This window comes from Podarcis cretensis (assembly GCF_951804945.1).
Source record: "Podarcis cretensis genome assembly, chromosome: 5".
NCBI classification, from domain to species: domain Eukaryota; kingdom Metazoa; phylum Chordata; class Lepidosauria; order Squamata; family Lacertidae; genus Podarcis; species Podarcis cretensis.
The window spans coordinates 3,252,703-3,272,343 of NC_137174.1; the positions used below are offsets into that span (position 1 = coordinate 3,252,703).

Sequence of the window (19,641 nt, forward strand, 5' to 3'; positions counted from 1 at the left end):
ATCTTCACTGAGGTATACAGGTGAAACTCGGAAAATTAGAATATCGTGGAAAAGTTCATTTATTTCAGTGTTGTTGTTTAGTCGTTTAGTCGTGTCCGACTCTTCGTGACCCCATGGACCAGAGCACGCCAGGCACTCCTGTCTTCCACTGCCTCCCGCAGTTTGGTCAGACTCATGTTTGTAGCTTCGAGAACACTGTCCCACCATCTCGTCCTCTGTCGTTCCCTTCTCTTTGCGCCCTCCATCTTTCCCAACATCAGGGTCTTCTCCAGGGAGCCTTCTCTTCTCATGAGGTGGCCAAAGTACTGGAGCCTCAGCTTCAGGATCTGTCCTTCCAGCGAGCACTCAGGGCTGGTTTTCTTAAGAATGGAGAGGTTTGATCTTCTTGCAGTCCATGGGACTCTCAAGAGTCTCCTCCAGCACCATAATTCAAAAGCATCAATTATTCTGCAATCAGCCTTCTTGATGGTCCAGCTCTCACTTCCATACATCACTACTGGGAAAACCATAGCTTTAACTATCTTTGTCGGCAAGGTGATGTCTCTGCTTTTTAAGATGCTGTCTAGGTTTGTCATTGCTTTTCTCCCAAGGAGCAGGCGTCTTTTAATTTTGTGGCTGCTCTCACCATCTGCAGTGATCATGGAGCCCAAGAAAGTAAAATCTCTCACTGCCTCCATTTCTTCCCCTTCTATTTGCCAGGAGGTGATGGGCCCAGTGGCTATGATCTTAGTTTTTTTGATGTTGAGCTTCAAACCATATTTTGCGTTTTCCTCTTTCATCCTCATTAAAAGGTTCTTTAATTCCTCCTCACTTTCTGCCATGTATAATGTTGTGAGCCTCCATCCATAGTTCTTTTATTTCAGTAATTCAACTTAAGAGGTGAAACTAATGTATGAGATAGACTCATGACATGCAAAGCAAGATATGTCAAGCCTTTATTTGTTATAATTGTGATGTCCATGCCGTACAGCTGATGAAAACCATGCAGGTGTTACGGAAGACCAGGATGCTTCAATAGCAGCCTTCAGCTCTTCTGCATTGCTCGGTCTCATGTCTCTCATCTTTCTGTTGGCAATGCCCCATAGATTCTCTTTTTTTTTTATAATAATTTTTATTAATTTTCCAAACAAATAATAAGAACAGTATAAAACAATATGACTTCAAGCTCATCAGTTCATACCCTTTTTTCTTTGACTCCCCCATACCTCCCCATCCCTGCATCCTTGTTTAATAATTCTTTAGCAACCCTTAGGTCCATTGTCTTAATTCCCTTTCATAAAAATTTCTTAAGTTTTTTTGTTTACTGCTGCAATTCTTTACTTCTTACCCCCTGACATCTTAACATTCCTCAATTTTGCAATTACTTTTAAGATATATTTTGAATTTCTTCCAGTCCTCTTCCACTGTCTCTTTCCCCTGGTCCCGGATTCTGCCCGTCATCTCGGCCAGTCCCATAAAGTCAATCACCTTTGTTTGCCATTCTTCCAGAGTAGGTAGTTCTTGCGTCTTCCAATACTTTGCCAGTAGAATTCTTGCTGCTGTAGTGGCATACATAAAGAAAATCCTATCCTTCCTTAGCACCACTTGGCCCACCATGCCCAAGAGGAAAGCCTCTGGTTTCTTAGGAAAAGTCCACTTAAGGACCTTCTTAATTTCATTATAGATCATTTCCCAGAAAGCTTTCACCTTTGGGCAGGTCCACCAAAGGTGGTAGAAAGTGCCTTCAGTCTCATTACATTTCCAACACTTATTATTAGGCAAATGATAAATTTTTGCGAGCTTGACTGGGGTCATGTACCACCGGTAGATCATTTTCATAATATTTTCTTTTAAGGCATTACATGCAGTAAATTTGATACCGGTGGTCCATAACTGTTCCCAGTCAGCAAACATAATATCATGACCGATATCTTGTGCCCATTTAATCATAGCTGATTTCACCGTTTCATCCTGTGTATTCCATTTTATCAGCAAGTTATACATTTTTGATAAGTTCTTAGTATTGGGTTCCAACAATTCTGTTTCTAGTTTTGACTTCTCTTTCTGAAATCCTATTTTCCTGTCCTGTTTAAACGTCTCATTTATCTGATGATAATGCAACCAATCTCGAACCTTAGGCTTTAGTTTCTCATAACTCTGAAGTTTCACCCTTTCACCATCATATTCTAAAATCTCATGATATTTTGGCCATTTAGAGTCCATATTAAGCTTTTTAACTTCCCTGGCTTCCATTGGTGACACCCACCTGGGGGTTTTACTTTCCAGCAGATCTTTATATCTAATCCAAACATTATACAATGCTTTCCTTACAATATGGTTTTTAAAGCTTTTATACACCTTTACCTTGTCGTACCATAAGTATGCATGCCAACCAAAACTATTGTCGTACCCTTCCAGATCCAAAATGTCAGTGTTCTCAAGAAGTAGCCAGTGTTTCAACCAGCAGAAAGCTGCTGATTCATAATAAAGTCTTAAGTCCGGCAGGGCAAACCCCCCTCTATCCTTTGCATCAGTTAAAATCTTAAATTTAATTCTGGGCTTTTTGCCCTGCCAGACAAATTTTGATATGTCTTTCTGCCACTTCTTGAAACAATCCATCTTGTCCACAATCTGCAACATCTGGAATAAAAACAGCATTCTAGGCAATACATTCATCTTAATAGTAGCGATTCGGCCTAACAAGGAAAGTTTCAACCTTGACCATATTTCCAGATCCTTTTTAACATCTGACCAACATTTTCCATAATTATCCTTAAATAAGTTCACATTCTTGGATGTTAAGTTTACCCCCAGGTATTTTACCCTTTTTGTTATTTCCAAGCCTGTTTCATTCTGAAAACTCTCTCTTTCTTCCATTGTTAAATTTTTTTCCAACACCTTCGTTTTTTGTTTATTCAATTTAAAACCTGCTACTCGACCAAATATTTCAATTAGTTCGATTCTCTATGGGGTTCAGGTCAGGCGAGTCTGCTGGCCAATCAAGCACAGTAATTCCATGGGCATTGAACCAGGTTTGGGTACTTTGGGCAGTGTGGGCAGGTGCCAAGTCCTGCTGGAAAATGAAGTCAGCATCCCCATAAAGCTTGTCTGCGGAAGGAAGCATGAAGTGCTCCAAAATCTCCTGGTAGATGGCTACACTCTTCCATAACACCTCAGCAGTGCCATAGGCTGATAGCATCCATGCCACGCCGCATTGAAGCAGCAATTGATGCAAAAGAGCCCCAAACCAAGTACTGAGTACATATGTATGCTTCTACTTCTCAGAGGTCCAATATTGCTCTATTTGCAGTCCTTGTTTTGCTGATTTCAATTAATCTAATTTTTTGAGATTTTTTATTTGGGGTTTTCATCAGCTGTACACCATGATCATCACAATTAAAACAAATAAAGGCTTGACATATCTCGCTTTGCATGTCATGAGTCTATCTCATATATTAGTTTCACCTTTTAAGTTGAATTACTGAAATAAATGAACTTCTCAACGATATTCTAATTTTTCCGAGTTTCACCTGTAGTTGCACTGAGATGAAACATTCATGGTTACTATATGGCAAAAATCTTCTGCAAAGGTTGTCACAGGTAATGAATAGCTAAAGATTCAGTTTCTTGAAACCATAATGTTTGGTTCATAAATTTTAATTTTTTTTATACAGTTCAGACACTGTTTATGGTGCAACACCGACATACAGTGGAATAACATCATATAAACAGAAGCTGGTTACAATAAATATTAAAAAATTACAGGAGTAGATAAAATTAAATCTCATGCTAACATACAAATGGTTAACGAGGCGATATGCGTCATATTGTGTTGACATGCAAAGTTATTTTTGAGTTGGGAAAACCACTGCAGTTTTGAAAATCAAATACTGTTGCTTTACATTTGACTATACCAAATAACATTTTGCCTTTGTTGTTATTTTCCCTTGAACCTCCCCCCACAATACTGGGAGCTTTAATATAGTCCATGCAAATATTTGCAAATCTGGATGCACTTTTGTGTGTGTGTGTGTGATATTAAATGATATACTTCAGAGATTATTCATCTAACAGTACTGAATCCTACTGTGAGGTGTGGTCGGTTCCCAGCGTATGGCGACGCAAGCCAAAGGCAAACCCATCTTCCAGAGTGTCTTCGCAGGCCAGGAGTTTTCATCATCCCTCAAAAGTGCTGGTTTAGTTTTATTTAGGAACCTGGAGTTGCATCCAGCACCACCTTCCATCTAAATAGAGAATGTAAAGATTATATCTTTGTCTCTGCAGGGAATCAAAGGGACATAAAGAGGAATGGAAAAGGTAATCCAGAGCTGCAGCTAGAAGGCACATTCTATTTACATTGAAAAGGTTACTACTCACACTATTTTCATCAGCTATCACAACAGGACAGCAGAAAATCTTTGGTTTCAATTGGTGGTCTCTAACTCAGGGCAGATTACTTCAGGTGCAGCTTTTCCTTATTCTAAGTCAGAAAATAAGAAGCTGCCTCCCAAAAGCCATGTTGAGATTTAATAAATGATACAAAGGAAACGTTTTGAGGGGAGTAGAGGTTCAGTACAGATTTTATTTTTCTGAAAGTGCCTTTTTTAAAAAGCACTTTCCCAGTCTGCTGTTTGTATAGTCAAAATCATTTGCAAACAAACTTATGCTGATTGTCCAATTGTTAAGAGTAAAAGGGAACTCCACTCCCCCCAGTTTAAAAGGTGAAGAATGTGCCAAACTGGTTTTGCAGATTTGAAGTCATCCTCACCACTCTAGAACTGTGCAAACACCTACAAATCAGTTGGCTTTGCAAGTTATGCAGTTTTACTGTGTTAATGGAGAAATCTGAGGGCTCCCTTGGGCAAAAAAACAAGGAGACCAGCCAGGAATACCAGAGCAAAATAGCAGCCAGTAGGCTTGGTCTTTATTGAAGACTGTCGCGACAGGACTCCCACCTGCCACCACGTGAAACAAAATGGAAGCCCAGAACAAAAGAAAACCCCAACTTTTATTAGTTATTAATCCCCCAAACTACACCCCTAGAACTACATCACAACTACATCATTGACACCTCACAAAAAAAGGGGTTGAGGGAGGAGTTGTGGAGGTAACCTGTCGTCTTGTCACCTGGCTGGTTCCTCCTTTCCCCCTCCCCATGAGTCACTTCCAGGAGGCAAAGGGGAGCTGGAAGTTTCCTGCCCCCAGAGGGAAGATCTGATCATTGTCCTTTGTTCCAGTCCATGTTGAATCCACTCCCATATGCAAGTCCTTTGTGACCTTGATGGTCTTCTGTCTGGGACCATCAAGGTTGTCATGCCAACTGGGTAGGGCTCCTCTGTATGTGCTGGTGTGGTTAAGGGATTATGGCCGTCCTGTATCAAACCATACCCCTTTGATAGTTCTTCCTTCATGGAGTAAAATAAAAGTGGACCATTGTAAATCTGATGTATGGTTGATTTACTATGAATTTATAACAGAAACGTCGCGTATGTTGTGTGTGTGTGTCGTGTTTGTACAAACCGAACGATTGGGGGGGGGGGCGTTCCTGCAACAACTGTGATCAGCAAGAGTTTTCTTATGAGTTTCATTGAAAATAACTTTTGCACGTCAGGCTGTATAATTGAATGGGGAAGTGACATTGCATAACGCAGCTGAGCATTATGGACTGCACAAATCTGTATTCTGAATGAACAATGAACTTCAGAAGCCTCTGTAGTCTGAGTCATAACCAGATCCTTCTGGTGTTGCAGTTTTAGACTTGCTCCTGTGTGGACTCAAGCCTGGGCTTGACGGTGCAAACGCTACCTGCTTCGTAGTCTCATTCAAGAAGACAGGCAGCCCATGTCTGCTCCAAAGCAAAGCCAACTGACTTCAGTGTTCCTAACTTCACAAAGGGCATATCACAACACAAGGGGAGATAGTGGCCAACATTATCCCCACACTTTCTTGACAGTGGTTTTGTACAGTTAGCCGGGGTTGTTTCTCTTTTTCATAGTGTTCTCTTCTGCTAAACATGCCCACAATAATCCTTGTGGCAGAATGGTAGTAGCATACTCTCCAAGTGTCCCTATTTTCCAGGGACAGTCCCCGAATTACAGAAGCTGCCCTGGTTTCTGATTTGATTCTGGAATGTCCAGGTTTCCCCTTTTCCTCTCCAGGAGACTTTGGGGTGCAAAACTTGTGTTCTTCCTCTGATACACATTTGAGAAACTCGTTCCTTAGCAAGCCTGCTAGAAAAAAACCTGTTTATCATGAAACAGTGCTAAATTGTGCCATACCTGCATGCATTTTATACAGGTATAGAAAAATTCTGGCTCTGACAACAAGCCTAAACCATGACCATGTTAAAATCTCCTATACAGAAGCAATATTCTTGCACCTCAGGATCCAGATGACATGGGGTCTTCATTGCTTGTGTCATTGCCTTGCTGGATAAAAATGACATTTTGTTCCGAGATTATAGTAATTTTGAAAATCAAACTCCATCTGTTCCTAAGTGAAGAAAAGCACTGGGAAACCCAAAAAAGAAACTGTTTCATAAATAACATCTGTTGCCACCTACAAAACAAGGATTACATTCATAATTTGTCTAAAATAAAAGCAGAAAACGGTCAGTTGCAGCTTTTAAAGCAAAAACAACTTTTGATACATACAGCTTTTCATTCAGAAGATCTGAATGATTTCAAAAGGGTAACAGGTAGAAACTAGGAGAATCAAAATTGCACCATCAGATTTCACAAGATGCTCATAGTTCATATAATTATTTTACATTTCCTTCCACAAGTCCACAAATTACCATAAAGGTAAAGGTAAAGGGACCCCTGACCATTAGGTCCAGTCGTAACCGACTCTGGGGCTGTGGCGCTCATCTCTCTTTACTGCCCGAGGGAGCAGGTGTACAGCTTCTGGATCATGTGGCCAACATTACTAAGCCGCTTCTGGCGAACCAGAGTAGCGCACGGAAATGCTGTTTACCTTCCCGCCAGAGCAGTACCTATTTATCTACTTGCACTTTGACGTGCTTTGGAACTGCTAGGTTGGCAGGAGCAGGGACTGAGCAACGGGAGCTCACCCAGTCGCGGGGATTCGAACTGCCGACCTTCTGATCGGCAAGTCCTAGGCTCTGTGGTTTAACCCACAGCGCCACCCGCGTCCCCCACAAATTACCATAGGATACTCCAAACTTTCAGAGCCAACTTCTAGGGGCTGAGGTCCTTTTGCCTACAAAATATTTGAGGGGGCTGCCCCTCTGAAGGTGATGGACATTGCTATTCAAATGGTATGTGTTCGCCATGCCTTGTCAATTATGAGGGGCGGGACTTACATGGCCCCCCAATATTTTATTCAAGTTGGCACCCCTGCTTCAAACCAGTAGTAAAGAGTGTCATTCAAAAACCTACATACATTTGTGTAGCACATTCATGTTTTATGGGGGTTGGATAACCTAGGATATGTTTGTTCATGATGCCACTTTCAATTACAACTGGCTAGAAATTATTGGAGGAACCAGAACATCTTGTTATAGGGAAAGGGAAGAGCATAGATCATCCCAAAAACTGGCCATGGGAGGGTCAGGAGAACCTTCACAAAAGCACACAGTGGAGGAGAGTTTCCCGGCTCCCACTCAATGAAAAATTCAAACTCAGACTGCAGTGTCTACCCAAATCTTTAATGCTCCCATCAGTGTGATACATGGGCAAAATGCCATTCAAAGGCACAGCAGGTGCTACACATAGCCAAGCAAGCAAAGACATTGATCCAGGAATGGTATATACCCCAGTTTAGGAGCTAACTCCTCTTAAGCCCCCCCCCCAATATTTGAGGGGGCTGGAACTCCCCCCAAAAGTTGAGGGTATTGCCATTCAAATGGGGGGGGGTGCTATGTCATGTGATTGATTATGTAGGGTGGGGCTTACTGCCCCCCACCCTATATTTTATTCAAGTTGGTATCCCAGCAACCCTGTTGTTAGGGAGTTGGGCCGGTACTAATTTCTCACCCATGCGCAGTGATCCCATGTTGAAAACAAACACATTTGTATCCACTGTATTAATGCACCAAGGGACTTTTTTATGTGTCCTACTGAGCAATAGGTGGTGGAAGGAGCGAGCCAGATTCTAGTGAGTGAGACTGTCCCTGGCTACAGTACTGGCTTAACCCTTTCACTGGTCAGAGCTGGCTGGAGGAGCTAATGGGCAGAGGGATTAGGAGAGGGAGGCTGGGGGAAGAAGTGGAAACTCAAAGCAGCTTAGGTTAGATTTCTTTTCAAAACTAAAGTTAATATATATATATTTTAAAGTAAACAAAGGAATTGTACGGCATGGAAAAAATATTATTTACAATTTTAAAAAGATACAGCGAATTTTCACTTTCATAGTTGACAATTTTAAATATTGCTTGTAGATAGATAGATAGATAGATAGATAGATAGATAGATAGATAGATAGATATCTTCTTTCAGTAATTCCGGAAAAAGTGTTAGGAGAGGCAAAACATTTTAAATTAAAGGAAACTGAAAGAAAATAGAAGACCATCAAATAATTAATCCTAATAAAACAGGGAGAATACATTGTGGACAGATGGTAGACTTTGAGAAAGCCCCCAAAAGCAAAATTTAAACTGAAAACATAAAAATACCAAGATGAAGATAGAAAGATACCGAGATGAAGAGAATCAAGATAAAAACACCTGATGACTAGAAAAGCCAAGGGAAAATTAAGACAAATGAAAGAATGTCAGGGGCGAAATCAAGTTTCTTTACCTTTCAACCAGCAAGTTTTTGGATGTAAAAAGAAGCCCAGTCAAGGGTAGGAGAATATGAAGTCGGCTTCAGGCAGCATGAAGAATAAATATAGAAAATAAAAAGGCTTTTCATTTAAAAGGCAACTGGAGAAGCCATTTCGTAAAAAGAACAGGAAGGGGGTTCTGTTGCCAAAGTTAGAAAAACCAAGATTGGGGAGATTTTAACAGAGGTACGACTTGAAAGTGAGAAGGGTAGGGGGATCCAGGGGGAAAGAAAGCTGTGCATGTGATAAAGAGCAAAGCAGAGGCGCACAAGACAACATAAAAAAAGGTAAAGGTACCCCTGCCCGTAGGGGCCAGTTGTGTCCGACTCTAGGGTTGTGCACCTATCTCGCTTAAGATGCCGGGGGCCAGCGCTGTCCGCAGACACTTCCGGGTCACGTGGCCAACGTGACGAAGCTGCAGCTGGCGAGCCAGCACCAGCGCAGCACATGGAAACGCCGTTTACCTTCCCGTCGGAGTGGTACCTATTTATCTACTTGCACTTAGGGGTGCTTTCGAACTGCTAGGTGGGCAGAAGCTGGGACTGAACGACGGGAGCTCACCCCGCCGCGGGGATTCGAACCGCCGACCATAGGCACTGAGGTTTTACCCACAGCGCCACCCGCGTCCCAGTAGGAGACAACATAGTTCCATTTAATTTCATGTTAGCTCAGGTTGCAGCCAACATGGGATGCTTTTTGGGGACTACAGACAAGCTCCTTTCCTAATGGGCAGAACTTCAGTGTATTTATATTGTGGCCTCCAAGGAGTAGAACAGCCATGTCCAACCAGAAGTAGGGCCTGATCCACAATTCAAGATAAAAACTGGCAGTGATCTCCCACCTGGAGGCAGCGGGGGGGGGGGGCAGGGTGTTTGGGTTGGGGCTGGCTTCTTCGCTGGAGGGCTTCTTTCCTGGGGGGCTTCTTTCCTCGGTGGCTTTTTTCTTTCCGGGGGGGGCAATGGTGTTTGGGTGGGGGCTGGCTTCTTCGCTGGGGGGGCAGGGGTGGTTGGGTGGGGCCTGGCTTCTTTCCTGGGGGGCTCCTTTCCTGGGGGGCAGGGATGGGTGCAGAGTTGTTGGGTGGGGGCTCTCTTCTTTGCTGGGGGCTTCTTTCCTGGGGGGGGCAATCTGTTTGGGTGGGGGCTGGCTTCTTTCCTGGCAGGCTTCTATCCTGGGGGGGGGCAGGGGTATTTGGGTGGGGCCTGGCTTCTTTGCTGGGGGGCTCCTTCCCTGGGGGGGCAGGGGTGGGTGCAGGGTTGTTGGGTGGGGGCTCTCTTCTTTGCTGGGGGCTTCTTTCCTGAGGGGGCAGGGTGGTTGGGTGGGGCCTGGCTTCTTTCATGGGGGGGCAGGGTGTTTGGGTGGGGGCCGGCTTCTTTGCTGGGGGCTCCTTCCCTGGGGGGCTCCTTTCCTGTGGGGGGCAGGGGTGTTTGGGTGGGTGCTGGCTTCTTTGCTGGGGGCTTCTTTCCTGGGGGGCAGGGTGGTTGGGTGGGGCCTGGCTTCTTTCATGGGGGGGCAGGGGTGTTTGGGTGGGTGCTGGCTTCTTTGCTGGGGGCTTCTTTCCTGGGGGGCAGGGTGGTTGGGTGGGGCCTGGCTTCTTTCATGGGGGGGCAGGGTGGTTGGGTGGGGCCTGGCTTCTTTCATGGGGGGGCAGGGTGGTTGGGTGGGGCCTGGCTTCTTTCATGGGGGGGCAGGGTGTTTGGGTGGGGGCCGGCTTCTTTGCTGGGGGCTCCTTCCCTGGGGGGCTCCTTTCCTGTGGGGGGCAGGGGTGTTTGGGTGGGTGCTGGCTTCTTTGCTGGGGGCTTCTTTCCTGGGGGGCAGGGTGGTTGGGTGGGGCCTGGCTTCTTTCATGGGGGGGCAGGGGTGTTTGGGTGGGTGCTGGCTTCTTTGCTGGGGGCTTCTTTCCTGGGGGGCAGGGTGGTTGGGTGGGGCCTGGCTTCTTTCATGGGGGGGCAGGGTGGTTGGGTGGGGCCTGGCTTCTTTCATGGGGGGGGGCAGGGGTGTTTGGGTGGGTGCTGGCTTCTTTGCTGGGGGCTTCTTTCCTGGGGGGCAGGGTGGTTGGGTGGGGCCTGGCTTCTTTCATGGGGGGGCAGGGTGGTTGGGTGGGGCCTGGCTTCTTTCATGGGGGGGGCAGGGGTGTTTGGGTGGGTGCTGGCTTCTTTGCTGGGGGCTTCTTTCCTGGGGAGCAGGGTGGTTGGGTGGGGCCTGGCTTCTTTCATGGGGGGGCAGGGTGGTTGGGTGGGGCCTGGCTTCTTTCATGGGGGATTCTTTCCTGGGGGGCAGGGTGGTTGGGTGGGGCCTGGCTTCTTTCATGGGGGGGCAGGGTGGTTGGGTGGGGCCTGGCTTCTTTCATGGGGGGGCAGGGTGGTTGGGTGGGGCCTGGCTTCTTTCATGGGGGGGCAGGGGTGTTTGGGTGGGGCCTGGCTTCTTCGCTGGGGGCTTCTTTCCTGGGGGGCAGGGTGGTTGGTTGGGGCCTGGTTTCTTTCATGGGGGAGCAGGGGTGTTTGGGTGGGGCCTGGCTTCTTTCATGGGGGGGCAGGGTGGTTGGGTGGGGCCTGGCTTCTTTGCTGGGGGCTCCTTCCCTGGGGGGCAGGGGTGGGGGCAGGGTTGTTGGGTGGGGGCTGGCTTCTTTCCTGGGGGGATCTTTTCTTTCCTGGGGGGCAGGGGTGTTTGGGTGGGGGATGGATTCTTTCCTGGGGGGAGGGGGTGCAGGGTTGTTGGGTGGGGGCTGGCTTTTTCCCTTGGGGGGCAGGGGTGGTTGGGTGGGGTCCGGCTTCTTCCCCGGGGGGGTTGCTTCTTTCCTGGTGGGGGCAGTGGTGGTTGGGGGGGGCTCTCTTGTTTCCTGGGGGGCTTCTTTCCTGGGGGGTTTTGCTTCTTTCCTGTGGGGGCAGGGGTGGTTGGGTGGGGGCTGGCTTCTTTCCTGGGGGGCCCCTTCCCTGGGGGGCTCCTTTCCTGAGGTGGGTAGGGTGGTTGGGTTGGGGCTGGATTCTTTCCTGGGGGGCTTTTTTCCTGAGGGGGCAGGGTGGTTGGGTGGGGCCTGGCTTCTTTCCTGGGGGGGCTGGTTTCTTTCCTGGGGGGCTCCTTCCCTGGGGGGCTCCTTTCCAGAGGGGGCAGGATGCTTGGGTGGGGGCTGGCTTCTTTCCTGGGGGGCTCCTTTCCTGAGGGGGGCAGGGGTGCTTGGGTGGGGGCTGGCTTCTTTCCTGGTGGTGGGGTGGGAATGAGGGAGGGTGTTTGGGTGGGGTTGGCTTCTTCTGGGGGGGTGCAGGGTGGTCGGATGGGGGCTGATTTCTTCCCTGGGGGTGGGGGTGGGGGCAGTGTGGTAGGGTGGGGGCTGGCTTCTTTCATGGGGGGCAGGGGTGGGTGGAGGTTGGGGGCTGGGTCTGGAAGGATCCCTGGGGGGGTGGGGGGTCCATGGTGGGCGGGTGGGGGCTGGCTGCTTCCTCTGAATCTGAGTTATTAGGCACTAATAACTAACCACTGGTCTCTAAATGCTCCATTGTACTTGTAGCAGCCTTTTGCTTGGCTAAAGAGAAAATCTCTCTGTGTTCTGCTTGCAACTCTTTGTACAAAGATTCTTTCAGGTCGCAGTGAGGGGGACCATTCAAATACCGTGAGCCCATTGGAGAAAAGGTAGGCTCTAAATGGAATAATACATTAAATATGCAAACTACGTGTTCCAAAGAGCTTTTAATGAGCAATGTTGGTTATCCAACCAGTTTTTCAGAAGAGCTGTGAACTCAAAAGCCGATGCAGTCTGTCTCGGTGCTTCCAGCGAGAGGGCCTTATTTTGTTGGGACACCACTGCAGGGGAGGCCCTTTCCTGTGCCATCAGCACACAGTAAGGTACACCTTTTGGTGGGACAGCCAGCCTTGTTTTGTTCCAGCTCTTTTTTTACAGACCTCACAGACCTACCTGTGCCAGAAGCAGATCTTCTCCATTGACAAGTAAGAGTCCCTGTCAGAACTCTTGATGCATCAAGTGAACATCTACAGTGTGGGATTGACTTCGCTGCTTTAGGTAACCGGCTGTTTTTGCTCCTGTGTCTGGAGGGGAGGGCTGCCGAAGACCCTAGTCTCTTTCAGGTGCATCTCAGGGACGCAAGAAATAGAATTTTGCAAGCCTTCAGGAAACTTAATGGCAAGTGAACTTCACACTCCACAATTCAGTCATCTTTTTCAGTACAATTCTTTTGGGCTGGCTTCTTCATTTCCCCCACTTCATCTCTTCACAGTTCTGTCCAAGAGCCCACCACACTCAGGTGAAGCCAGCTCTTCCTGCAGAAGTCAGGTCAGTAAGAAGAGCTGTGTTCCAAAAACATTTTTCTGGAACTGGTGGGAAAGGGCTGGGGACAAACTAATGAGTCCAGATTGCTTTTCACAGACCGGCAGAAGGAACTTCCAGGCCCATGAATTGACACTTCAGAGGGACAAAGAAAAAGGTGAGCATAAAGGCAGCGTTTGAAGACTGGAACCAATCTCTCTGTTGTGTCCTGCAAATTAATGGCAGTCAACATGGCACTCTGTGACTTAAACACATCTAGGTGAATATCCCTTGATTGTGTTCTGTCTGCAACTTCATAACACTTAAGTGTCCCCCCCCCCCCGAGAGAACATTCTGTATTCAGAGTGTTCTCTCAGGTTTTGCTTTTCACGAGAGCAAAAGGCGCTGGTGGTTGGCACTCCTGGTTTCCAGGACGGGGTTCAAGTCCCTGCGGTGCTCTTGCTTACTTCCAATGCAACCTCTTTCTCTATCTCTTTATCTATCTCTGCCCCCAAAGAACTAAATCAAGCAAGATGCTCCCCTGATGCTTCGTCACTGGATTACGTAGATGCTTCCTGTCCTGGCACCCCCAGCCATAAGGAACAAACCACTTACTACTACTACTACTTCTTTTAAAAAAAGACTGTCTCTTAATTTTGCATTGTTTGTTTAGGAAGTAACCTAACTATACAAACAAATGATCCTATTTAGATTATGCAGAATGTGGAAAAGGCCGGGAAGAAAGAAGAAATGGCATCACGTTCACTCATTAGCAGAAGGTCCTCGCCGTCTGCCAAGTCAGTCCCCGCGCACTGAGGTAAACCCGGCGGGGCGTTTTGGCTGGCGGGCTGGATTTATGAGCCTGGCGGGCTGGACTCGGCCTGCGGACCGTAGTTTGGGGACCCCTGCATTATAAGAACCATCCATCCAGATCTTCAGGAGGGCCAGGATTGCATTTTGCAACATTTTCCACATTAGTTTGTGGAAATTTCTTTCTTACTTCGGGGCGGTATGTTGATGAAGGGAATGGCACACCTTCCTCTGCAACGAGATTTTCAAATTCCACACTTATCTGGAACATGCACATTTTTGCTAGTTATCTGAGGAAACATTGTACAGTAAACTGGAAGAGGAAGTTTGAGTCATTGGTGCTCCCCATGCTGACGAGGGAAGGCGGGATCAGGACCAGCAAGAGCATTGCCTGCGCAGGGGTGGAGGGAGGCAGTGGGAGAAGGCAGGACTGGCATCAGAATCATTCTCAAGGCAGAGAAACCAGTAGGAGAACACTTCAATCTCCTAGGACATTCTATACAAGATCTCAAAGTAGCTGTTCTATTACAAAGGAATTTCAGAAACAGACTGGAAAGAGAAGCTGCTGAATTGCAACTTATCACCAAACTTAAAACCATGGAGAGACCTGGTCTGAACAATGACATTGGATTCTTATCTCATTATACATGACAAAGCCATTTTTCACCTTCTCACCCCTTGCTTTTTCCTGTAAGACCTATTGCAGTCGTTAAGAGTCGTCAACAGGCTCATCACAGCTATCTGCCAATCACCCAATCCCACCACCCTTCTGAGTAATACCCCTCCCCACCTTCTCACTATATAGAAGGGTCTGGTGACTTCTGTTTCAGTGTATCTGAAGAAGTGTGCATGCACACGAAAGCTCATACCAAGAACTAACTTAGTTGGTCTTTAAGGTGCTACTGGAAGGAATTTTTTTTAGGAAAATGACTGATAAGCAAAACAAAAAATCCTCTTGTTTTTCCTCAGAATAAGGAATAAAATATTTTTTTCAAAAATAATAATACTTTTGCTACGTTGTACTGATAACTTAGTTGGTCTTTAAGGTGCTACTGGAAGGAATTTTTTTTAGGAAAATGACTGATAAGCAAAACAAAAAATCCTCTTGTTTTTCCTCAGAATAAGGAATAAAATATTTTTTTCAAAAAATAATAATACTTTTGCTACGTTGTACTGATACAACGCTCCCAGATCCACGATTCAAAGTGACTCCAGCACGAGCCTAAACAAGGAGTGGTTCTAGGACCAAGCTAGGAACTTGATGAACATGTTGCTGCTGCCACATCCTGGCACAGCCTTTGTACAACACAGGTCTGCAGTTGCTCTTTCCTCTCATTTGTCTTCTGAATCAAGTTAAAGAAGCTGATGTGTGTTGATTTCCTATTTTATATTGCTATGGTAATAGGATCTCTATACTTCCCTGGAGTTTCTTTGCTTAAGCTTTGAGCATGTGACCAAGACAACATTTTTGACTTCAAAATTGTATTAAGTGGATTGGGAGAAGAGATTGCAAGTATAATTTGGGTAGAATTCACGGATATTTTCCAGGGTTTGGTCTCTTTCAGCCCGTCAATCTGAAAATAAATACTGCTGCCATTAGGTTACAAACTGCAAAAGTGGCCACACACAATGCTATTGCTGCCTTTGCACATCAAGGCTGTGTGAAGGACATAATGTAAGCATATGGATTTCATATCACACAAATTTCCTGGGGTGACTTCAGAAAATAGCTACTTGTGGAAAGCCTGCAATATTTTTTTTAGTAAGTGAGTTATGTAAAGATTAGAAAATCCCAAACCAGAATACTTTATAAGGTAAGAACATGGATGCATGCCACATGGAAATATTTAAATGTCTTCCAGATGTGAGCACCCACCCACCCTCTTTCTGACTTGCAATTTGATGGTTGTATTAATAAAATACCAAGCATATTATGAAATATACACTTATATTTAGTTCAATATTTGTTTGTCTCTTCTTTTTGCACAAGTTCTTCAAGTCAAAGATCCCCTACTGTGTAATAAATCCAGAGAAGAAAGTTGAATCAGCTACCAATGAGATAAAACATCAAAATTCCAAATGCTTTGAACCTTTTGAATTATTTTTATGGGTTTATAATGTAAACGTGCAAACCTAGGGTATAGTTCATTGGCAATGTGTTTTGTGTGAACCACCTCTGAAGTGAATAAGGTGAGAACAGGTACCTCCTTGTTCGTTGGCACGGTTGCTGCCCAAGAGTCCTTCTTGCCCTGCCTTCTCACAAACTCGGTGCATAAGCTAAGCACAGTGGGCTGGATCTGGACAGGAAGCTAGGAACATTTATGCTGCAGTCCTAACTGTCTACTTAGAAGCAGGTTCTATTGAAGTCAGTGGAGGCTTCTTCCCATGTAGGTGGGTTTAGGCCAGTTCCTACTGAAATAAGTGGGACCTAAGTCATGGGATGCGGGTGGTGCTGTGGTCTAAACTACAGAGCCTAGGACTTGCCGATCAGAAGGTCGGCGGTTCAAATCATGCGACGGGGTGAGCTCCTGTTGCTCGGTCCCAGCTCCTGCCTACCTAGCAGTTCCAAAGCACGTCAAACTGCAAGTAGATAAATAGGTACCACTCCGGTGGGAAGGTAAATGGCGTTTCCATGCGCTGCTCTGGTTCACCACAACCCCAGAGTCGGCCACGACTGGACCTAATGGTCAGGGGTTCCTTTACCTTTAAAGGTAAAGGGACCCCTGACCATTAGGCCCAGTCACAGATGACTCTGGGGTTGCGGCGCTCATCTCGCTTTATTGGCCGAGGGAGCCGGCGTACAGCTTCCAGGTCATGTGGCCAGCATGACTAAGCCGCTTCCGGTGAACCTTACCTTTACCAGTAAGTCAAGGCTGCAATCCTAACTCAGCTTACCGGGAGTAAGCCCCATTGAATTTAAAAGCATTTACTTCTAGGTAGGCATGATTTGGATTGCGCTGTTAGTCTGGATCCATCCTGTTCTCTACCCTCCCTCACAAATGCCACAACAGCACTGATCTATGCCTACTTTGGCTGAGTAGCCAGCATTTCAGCAACAAGCAGCTGAACAACAATCATGGACCTCAGCTGGGTCTGGGTGATGATGTGATGCAGTTAATGGGTTATTGTTGTTCTCTTAGTCTTAAGGATTAATATCTGCATAACAGCTGGGTTTCTTTCCCCTCTGTGGTCTGGGTCTCCTGGTTGAGGCCCCTGTATTAAATACCTAAAACAGAAAACAAATAAAACATTTGATTCACCTAGCTAAAAACAAAGCTAACAAATGAAACATTTCCTTTTCCTTCTAGAAAAAAAGCTACGCATTTGCTCTTTTGCTGCTTTGGAAAGAATTAGTAAATAACCAGGAAGTTATTGAAAGGGCTGTCACATGGAAGATGGAGCCAACTTGTTTCCTCCTTCTCTGGAGGGCGGCAGGACCTGAACCAATGAATTCAAATTGCAAGAAAGGAGATTCCGGCTAAACATCAGAAAGGACTTTCTGATGGTACAAGCTGTTTGACAGTGGAATGGACTCCCTCGGAAGGCGGTGGACTCTCCTTCCTTGGGAGGTTTTTAAGCAAAGGCTGGATGACCATCAGTCATGGATGCTTTCATTGAGATTCCTGCATCACGGGGGGCTGGGCTAGTTGACCCTTGTCATCCCTTCCAACTTATTTTATTTATTTTTTTCCAATGCTTATTACATACGAAAAGAAAACAATAGGTACAACTTAAGGGGGGATGGAAAAGGAAAGAAAATAAAATTTGCACAACCTGTCAATAAGATAAAAATTGTGATTGCAATTTCATGTTACAATAAAAATAAAAATCTCACTATCTTTTATACCCAACCTCACATTTATTCCTTAATTATTTTTACATAAATTTTCTGCCATGTCAAAATACTGTTTTTTATGTTAATATTTTCACATTTATAAATGTTTATATAAGCAATTATTAAAACTGCTGGGATCACTCAAAAGCTGCTACAGATTTTAACATGGTATAATTTTGTTTAAGATATGATCTGAAGGCTTCCCATTTTGATACAAATTCAACTCTCGGTTTATTTTTTATTTTTTCAGATAGACTATCTAATTCAGCATATTCAATCAATTTTTGTATCCACTCTTATCTAGAAGGAATTATGTTGCTCTTCCCTTGTAGCTATAAGAACTCTCACTGCCACTGTTGCATACAAAAAAAGATCTTTAAATTTTTTAGGAATATCTGAATCATTAATGCCCAACAGATATGCCTCTGGTTTCCTAATAAATGAGATTCTTAACATTTTTTCTAGTTCAAAGTGGATTTCCTCCCAAAATTTCTTTATTTTGCTACATTGCCACCATATATGGTACAGCGAGCCTGTTTGGTCTCCATATCTCCAACAATTACTTTTGGCTCCTTTGTACATTTTAGCTAATTTCCATGGAGTTAAATACCACCGGTGTTGCGTTTTTAAACAAGTTTTCCTTTATGGCTTAGCACGTAGTAGATTTCCAATTATTCTTTCACAGGTTTTCCCATTGGGACACTGTTATAACATACCCAACTCTAAAATTCTATGATCCCGTGATTCTATGAAAGTGCTCTATCATTGTTCAGACTCTGAATTCACTAGGTCACCCAAGGTCCCTTTCCCCCAGCCTCAACTCCTTTCTCATAAGAGATATTAGGTTTGAACTTTCCAATGCACTGCACATATCATTGCTACTAAGAACATGAGATGCTCGTGACAGTTCCATACAGTGTGTGTGTGTATGCACACACCTTCTTTTCCTCCTTCTCCACAGTAATAAAAGACCATGAAAGTTACAAATCAAGCCTGGAAACATTTGCCTGCATGGTATTAATGGTGCCTCTGTGCCTGCATGGTCATTATTTCAGTAAGAAATAGTACTTACATTTAAAAAGACAGAAAAGCCACTCCAGGTAATTTAGCACTGAGTATCAGAACTAAAACTGAATTTCTCACTCTCCTCAGCTGCAACCCTAAGCACATTTGCTCAAGAGTGAACACAGACCTATTTTCAGGTAAATGTTCTTAGGATTGTGCTGTGAAAACCTTTGCACATTCCTGTTTGTGATAACTACTCCAACATTGTTCACTTGCCAATAATGTTCAGTTTGTATTTTCCTTAAATAGAGCTACTATATTTTCAGCTCCAATTGCATTCAGTATATAATAAGCACAGCTAAAGGTGTCAGGAAGTGCAGAGTACTATTTAGAACTGCACAGGAGATTTAAGGCAGAATATAATTGCCCAGGTTGGAACCTGGCCACAAGCTATATTTAATACATCCAGTCTTGCAAAAATACTGTGGGAACTTCAAGGAACACAAAAGGTCAGGACTTTGGTGTCTGCTCTTAGCTGAAGGACTGCAGCTTCATAATGAACATTACAAATAGTTCAGCCCCAGAAATAAATACTTGTTAATCAGTTAAGTTTTCCTATGCCAACATTCACTTACTGAAACAGTAAATGCAGCAGGGAATCCCGGATACTGCTACAGGGTTTGTTTTTCTTTGGATGAGAGAGAGAGTACTTGAGAGCCATGATGTCTTTGTTTCAAATATTCAAGCAGAGCATAGTGAAATCAAGTTCTCAGCCAGCAGCAAAACTGCTAATCCTGCCTTAGGGCCAAACAAACATTCATTAGCTGCAGTTCTGGTTTTTTTATTGAAAAATTGCAGACATACAAGGGGTAGATCCTTACCATGGATACAGCATGTGTATGTGAGTGAGGATTCTCTTTTCCCTTGCAAAAATAAAACCACCCACTCCTGAAGTTAGGAGCCTTAGGAGAGA

General features: G+C 45.0%; 1 long non-coding RNA gene across 2 annotated transcripts; it reads left to right on the top strand.

The window, feature by feature from the left end:
* The first annotated feature begins 12,195 nt into the window (after nucleotides 1-12,195).
* LOC307217327 lies at nucleotides 12,196-17,607 on the top strand. Of its 2 annotated transcripts, XR_013839563.1 has the most exons (4): nucleotides 12,196-13,045; nucleotides 13,139-13,196; nucleotides 13,730-13,819; nucleotides 15,819-16,750. It is a non-coding gene; the product is annotated as an uncharacterized lncRNA (long non-coding RNA). The 2 variants fall into 2 exon arrangements; XR_013839562.1 differs by lacking the exons at nucleotides 13,730-13,819; nucleotides 15,819-16,750 and adding an exon at nucleotides 17,137-17,607.
* Nucleotides 17,608-19,641: the final 2,034 nt, after the last annotated feature.